The 7,619-nt window shown below is 45.3% G+C and overlaps 1 long non-coding RNA gene across 1 annotated transcript; it reads left to right on the forward strand.

The window, feature by feature from the left end:
• Positions 1-1,633: 1,633 nt before the first annotated feature.
• LOC144891265 (uncharacterized) lies at positions 1,634-7,269 on the forward strand. Its single transcript, XR_013622777.1, has 3 exons — positions 1,634-2,474; positions 2,604-3,086; positions 6,708-7,269. It is a non-coding gene; the product is annotated as an uncharacterized LOC144891265 (long non-coding RNA).
• Positions 7,270-7,619: the final 350 nt, after the last annotated feature.

The raw sequence follows: 7,619 nt of genomic DNA on the forward strand, positions 1-7,619 counted from the left end.
TCAGCATCTTGCGGTCTGCTCTCGGGCTGAACTTGCTGGGGCGGCCTGGCCTGAACAAGTTGGCAGTTGTTTGGAATCTTCTCCACTTGTGGATGATCTTCCGGACAGTCGAATGATTGATTTCAAATTGTTTGGAGATCTTTTTAAATCCCTTCCCAGACTCGTAGGCATCTATAACCTTCTTTCTGAAGGCCTCAGAGAGCTCTTTTGATCTAGGCATGGTGACGCCGCACACTTCAACAACAAAGAGCAAACCAAACGAAATGTTTGAGGTTTAAATAAGACAGGCTCCTCCAAGATCCTCTCTAACGATGTTCTAATCATTTGCACCTGAGCTGGTGCACCTGATTCTAATTAGAGGTATTTGAAGTAGTGATAAATGTAGGGGTGTACTTACTTTTTCCACATGCGAAATTTGCATTTATGTTTATTTAAATTATACAATGGACTACAAAATGTAAATGTTTCATGATATTTGTTATATTATATCACCTTTATCTATCAATATTGTTGAAATGAAGATCAAATAGCTGAATGTTGAAATATGTTTAAAAAGTCAAAACTTTACATGGGGTGTACTTACTTTTTCACGTGACTGTGTGTGTGTGTATGTGTGTGTGTGTATTACTATGTATGTGTGTGTGTATACTATGTATGTGTGTGTGTGTATTACTATGTGTGTGTGTGTGTGTGTGTATTACTGTGTGTGTGTGTGTGTGTGTGTATGTATGTGTGTGTGTGTATGTATGTGTGTATGTGTGTGTGTTACTATGTATGGGTGTGTGTGTGTGTGTTACTATGTATGTGTGTGTGTTACTATGTATGGGTGTGTGTGTGTGTGTTACTATGTATGTGTGTGTGTTACTATGTATGTGTGTATGTGTGTGTGTTACTATGTATGTGTGTATGTGTGTGTATTAATATGTATGTGTGTGTGTGTGTGTATTACTATGTATGTGTGTGTGTGTATTAATGTGTGTGTGTGTGTGTGTGTGTGTGTATGTATGTTACTATGTGTGTGTGTTACTATGTATGTGTGTATGTGTGTGTGTTACTATGTATGTGTGTGTGTGTTACTATGTATGTGCGTGTGTGTGTGTGTGTATGTATGTTACTATGTGTGTGTGTGTGTGTGTGTGTGTGTGTGTGTGTGTTACTATGTATGTGTGTGTGTGTATTACTGTGTGTGTGTGTGTGTGTGTGTGTATGTTACTATGTGTGTGTGTATGTTTGTGTGTGTGTGTGTGTGTGTTACTATGTATGTGTGTGTGTGTGTGTGTGTGTGTGTGTATATGTATGTTACTATGTGTGTGTGTGTGTATATGTATGTTACTATGTGTGTGTGTTACTGTGTATGTGTGTGTGTTACTATGTATGTGTGTGTGTGTATTACTATGTATGTGTGTGTGTGTGTATTACTATGTATGTGTGTGTGTGTGTGTTACTATGTGTGTGTGTGTGTGTGTGTGTGTATGTATGTATGTTACTATGTGTGTGTGTTACTATGTATGTGTGTGTATGTATGTTACTATGTGTGTGTGTGTGTGTGTGTGTGTGTGTGTGTGTGTATGTATGTTACTATGTGTGTGTGTTACTGTGTATGTGTGTGTATGTATGTTACTATGTGTGTGTGTGTGTGTGTGTGTGTGTGTATGTATGTTACTATGTGTGTGTATGTATGTTACTATGTGTGTGTGTTACTATGTATGTGTGTGTATGTATGTTACTATGTGTGTGTGTGTGTGTGTATGTATGTTACTATGTGTGTGTGTTACTATGTATGTGTGTGTATGTATGTTACTATGTGTGTGTGTGTGTGTGTATGTATGTTACTATGTGTGTGTTACTATGTATGTGTGTGTATGTATGTTACTATGTGTGTGTGTGTGTATGTATGTTACTATGTGTGTGTGTTACTGTGTATGTGTGTGTATGTAGGTTACTATGTGTGTGTGTGTGTGTGTATGTTACTATGTGTGTGTGTGTGTATGTTACTATGTGTGTGTGTTACTATGTATGTGTGTGTGTGTGTGTGTGTGTTTGTGTGTGTATGTTACTTTGTATGTGTGTTACTGAAACTGAAGAAAACTGTGAGCTGAAGGAGCAAAAGAATGTCATTGGCTTATGTCAGCTGAACGAATAACAAATGGCCGAATGGTTTATTAAATTGCAGAAGCATCACGTGGTACTTCGTGAGCAGTTTGTGAGTGTAACTTGATGTTCTTGTTCGCAAGTGTAGGCCTACTGACTGAATATTCCAGCTTTTTATGGCCTAAAGGTTTCTGCACTGTGATCCAGAGAGATTGCGAAAATGGGTGAGCAACATGAAGAGGGACAGGTGGCCACCTACAAAAAGGTCTCATCTTTGCTCTAACCACTTCACCCAAAACTGCTATGAGAGAACTGGTCAGAACGTTCACCTGAGGCCTACTGCAACACCGACTATTTTTGTCTTTCCTGATCATCTTCAGAAGGTAATTAATAATTATATTGGATTAAATAGATAGGTCGACCTAGAAATTATTGAATGCTTTTTGTGTTTTCTCAAAAATTGTTTCTGAACAATGAGAATGATTATTTCATGTTTATATTTTCCATTTCAGAAAATTACAGTTCGTGAAGCACCATTTGCCAGGAACACTTGTGATATGAGAGAAATCATCGAACATTCCAGCAGAAGTAGTGAGTCTTCCTGCCATGATGAAATACCAGCCTGTGACGGCAGTACCCACCAAGAACACTCCGATACCATGATGGAGTCTCCGAGGAAGCTGAAACGCAAGCTTAATCATCATGTGACTGTGCAGCTGGAAGATTGCAAGAAAAAACTGAAACGAGAGCAGCAGAAATCAGGAAGCCTGAAATGCAAAGTCACAAACTTGGCCTCAGTTATAGCTTCCTGCAAGAAAACAACCCGATATTAACAAATTACCCAAATTCCGCAGTGTTGTTGGAGGAAACTTTCAGTGGAGTCCCTAAAGAAGTCCTGAAGAGAATTCAAAAATGCAACAGCACGAGACACTCCGGTTCCCTATCCCGAAGAACAGAAATCATTGGCCATGACACTGCAGTTCTACTCAGCAAAGGTATATCTACGATGTAAGAGAGATGGCTGTCTATCTGTCTGTGTCACCATTTTTCTCAGAGATGGCTGAACGGATCTTTGTCAAACTTTCAGAGGTTCATCAGTGAGTGCCTGGGAGTGTTTTGGGCAAATATATATATATATATAGGAGTATATATATATTTGAAAAAAAAAAAGATCGTTTTTTTGGAGTTAAAAAAAAAATCGCTAGATAGTGCCGAAGCCTTTTTAAATTAATGACAGTTATATACAAGTAAACATTCGCATAAATAAATACAAAACAATCACCAGACATTTGAATACAAATAAATCAAACAATTCCAGAAGTGTACGAAGTTGGTTGTACGGCTTCTTCTTCTTCCTGATCGTCATCACACTTAACTCAGAAACGTGATAAACACCACATTCACCCACCAGCATATATATGAACCCCCTTCCTCTCCTGCCTCCCCTCCCTCTCCCCCTCCCTTCCCCCCCCCCCTCCCTTCCCCCGCCCGGCAACGCCGGGTACTTCTGCTAATATATATATATATATTGTTACGGATCTCGGGGGTCGGCGCTCCCCTAATCAAGGGGGGATTAATCCCCTTGTCCTTTAAGCTGGCCGTCCCGAGTCCTGGAGCTATGACGTCACTTCCGGTCAGCGCTGAATAGGGTGGGACGCCGAATTGTTCCTATTACCTAATTACCAGCACCTTCCGGGAAGCGAGGAAATGAGCCCCGCTCGAGCCACGACGTTAGTGGACACGCCGAGCGAAGCGAGCCGTGACTCAGGCCGTTAACAATGACTTACCCGATTCTGAGCGGTTCCTAATCGTGCCACAGGTACTCAATTGATAGAAAGGATGGATGCGATCGGATTAGGGAAAACCAAGAAAGAACAAGGTAATTTATTTACAAACCAAAAAGAAGAGGAAAGGAAAGAATGTACAGGAAGAAGAAGAAGAAGCAGGACACAGGGCAGTCTTAACTGCAGTCTTAACTTACGACCCCAGACAAACATACACACTCACACGGGAATTGTAGCTGGTAGGTGGAAGGTCCAGGCAGATGGTCCAGGCGATGGGGTCCCAGCTCCGGTCCCGCGGGTGAAACCCGGCAGGCAGCTCTGCGTATCGTTGGGCGCGAGCGGACCTTACATATGGCGGGGGGGGGGGGGGGGGGGAGGCTCTTGTCCTTTAGCGTACGTAACAAATGGATGGTCGTGCTAAACGCTCACCCTCTCTCTCAAGTTCTCATTTAGCGCCAGCGAGTGAGTCTTCCTTTGCCAATGTGCGCTTCCCAGCAGGTCCTTTTTACAAGAGTGCCGCCGTATAAGTTCTGTTACAAGAGCGCCGCTGAACAAGTCCCTTACAATGCGCGCTCTTCCACCAGTCCTTCCAAATGAGCGCCGCTGAATAAGTCCTCTACGATCAGATGTCTCCGCGCAGTCCTGTGAAAGGGCTTTTTGCTCGCGCTTTTATAACGCGCGCCAAGATCACTCCGCGCTCCACAAAGGCCATGCCCGTCGGTGATCTTACATCAGCCCTGGTTGGCTGGTGGGGGCATACCGGCCACGCCTTTGACGGCTAGTTGACAGGCCACACCTTGTTCTTGGCGTCCTGCCCCCTTTTTCCTCGAGCCTGACCGCATGGTCAATGGCGGCGCCTGAGCGAAGACCAAGGCAGCGAACGCTGCTGGCAAGGCGCATAATGGCGGCGCTTGGAGAGGGAGGTCGCAAAATGGACGAAATGGATTGGGGACCTACTCCTTATTTGATTGATGCAACGCAGATTCAACTATTGGAAACACGGCCTTAACTAAAACACATAATAATGAAATAACTGGAATTTCTAAGGTGGTCTACGTGTTGCTTGTGGACTAACTAAGGGTGCTACCTTTAACCTTTAATGTCATGGGATATTTACAAGTAATTATTTATTTACAACAAGTGTGGGTTCTAAAACCGCAACAATATTGTTATGGATACGGAGTACGGCTCTTCCCTCTTAGCAAGGGGTGGTTAGTCCCTTGTCTTGTTAAGCTGACCGTCTCCGCTCCTGGCACTTGCAACGCTATCCCACGGGATGGAACGGATCAGGGTTATGGGTCCAGGGTTTATCCCGAATACCTTTATCCGTCCCTCCGCAGACTAGGGAGACAAGTACCGCTCGAACCCCGGTTTGGATAGTCTAGTTGCCGAGCGGTTTTTAGCAACCCGAAGTTCGAGTCATTAGCCTTCACTAAACCCGATCCTGAACGTTGGCCGAATCGCGCCACATACACTCAATATTGAATCCACTAAAGCGACCGAACGAGAATGAAGAAGAAGAAGAAGTACAGAGGAATAACAGGATTTATTAATTATTTACACAAGCCAAAGCAAAGAGAGCAGTCAAGGTTATATACAGGGAAATGGAAGGAGCAGGAGACACAGTGAAATCATTAGCTTACCTATACAAGCTTAATTAATAAACCCCAGGACAACGTGGAAGACGGACGAACATTCACACTTACACGGGGAAATGCAGGCAGGAACGAATGGCTTGGAGATGGATGGCTTTGAGAGGCAAGGAAGGTTCAGCGGGGACTGGGCACGGTCGGGCCAGAAGGCACCGCCATCAAGAAGCCGAGCCGCGGTCGTGCGAACTCCCGCGGTCCCAAAATGCGCGGGCAAAGTTCCTTTGTCCGCACTGCTGCGTCGCGCGCTGTTTGCGTTGCCTCGGTCCGTATTTCCTGCAGCGCGGCACGTATCACGGCGGCTTGGACACACCTGCTCATCTCCAGCGCATCTCTTTGTGTGGGCGTCTCCCGCGGGTTATATAAGCCCCACCCTTGAACCTTTGCGAACCTCCCCCAAGCGTTCTCTCTCCGCCCTCTCAAGCCAAACCCCTCGTTCTGGGTTGGTGGAGCGGGGCCGACTCACTCCTCCCCTCTATGACGAGGTGGAGACCCGCCTTTCTTCTCCATGGTTACCTCGTGCGTAATGGAGTCAAATGCAGCAAAGTGGACGGGAGATGAAAATGCAGCAGCAAAGTGGCTAAAGGAGTCAATTGCAGCAAACCTGGCAAACCTGGCAAACCTGGCACTTGGAAGATGCCATGGGGCGTCGGAGGGACCTGTCTTATTTAATTGATGCAACGTAATGGACTAGTGGGTCACAGAACCTACAACTACATTGAATAAGGACATAACTAATGAGGGAAATCATAGATTTGCTACATGTATGCGATGAATTTAACTAAGGGCGACCTCTGATCTTTGATACTTGGAGGGTGATATTTACAGGATTTACAGCATACAAAAGGGGAAAATTTACATCGAATTACCCACACAATTCCCATATCCCCAACACTGCACCCTCCTTCCTTACGGGACGTCCCGGCCCGAAGATTTTACCTTTAGTGTGGCACGTAGGTGTAATTCCCTCTACAATTAACCTGACCCTGAGTGCGACAATTTAAAAACACAAATAAATATGTCCCGCTAATTGCGTTGCATCCTGCCTAACAGTTTCACACCCACAGCTAACCGAATTGCGGAATGGTTTTCAAACTATACATGAACGGTGGGGAGCATTATTTACAGTGACGTTATTCCTTATTTACAACGCAACCCAGGACCTGTGTTTTTTTCTTTTTAGGGAAACAAAAAGAAGGAAATTCCTGTTGGGAGGGAGGAGACAGCACGCATTGCATCGATGCACCAGTACCAATAACACCAAAGCACCCAAAAGCACCAACCACCAAACGCACCAACCAGTGCACAGTCATTACTGTTTGTAATAAACACAAAAAAAACACAACTGGTGGTGGTCTTCTCCTTCTCTGCTGGGCCGATGTTCTTCCCGATGTCTTCTTGCTTCATGCGGCCTACTTGGAAATAAAAAAAGCACAAAGTGTCCATTTTTCATTTAGGGCCACAGGGGCCAACTAAGGATGGTCCACCTGTTGGGCATAGGTGCCACCTTACCGAGGTCCGCAAGCAAGATTACCTGGCCACTATGGCCGGTCCCCAGCAGAGGTGCCCTGCCCCAGAACATGGGGTCCATCAAGTGGTACTTGGCCGCAGAACAGCGGTCCATAAAGTGGTACATCAATGCAATGCATGCTGGTTGCGAGGGTCCTGGCACACAAGGCGACCTCCGCACGCTCCCCTCGACGCCCAGTGGCGCACAGTCCTCGGGTGCGAGACAAGGGGGGGGGGGGGGGAAGAAGACAGGTGAGCGAGGGGTAAGGTCACAAGGGTACACATCAATAAAGGCAATGCAAGGTGAAGTGCATCTGGAGACTGAGCGGAGAAAAGCTCGTCCCTACCGTACGTCACCCCCCCCTGTTACCTACTCTACCCTTGCCCTTACCCCATATGTACAACAATCTACACATTTACAAATTCGTCACTAATGTCTCGTCTTCCCCATATTTCCCCTATACCAAATTCGTCACCACAATCCCTCGAACCAAAATTTGCCCTCACCAATTCATCATCAATCCTCATAAGGAGGGAGAGATGGAACACAAAGCACAATGTCACACCCACGTCATGATGCGTCTCA

This window comes from Myxine glutinosa, chromosome 3 (genome assembly GCF_964187855.1).
Source record: "Myxine glutinosa chromosome 3, kmMyxGlut1.1, whole genome shotgun sequence".
NCBI lineage: Eukaryota > Metazoa > Chordata > Myxini > Myxiniformes > Myxinidae > Myxine > Myxine glutinosa.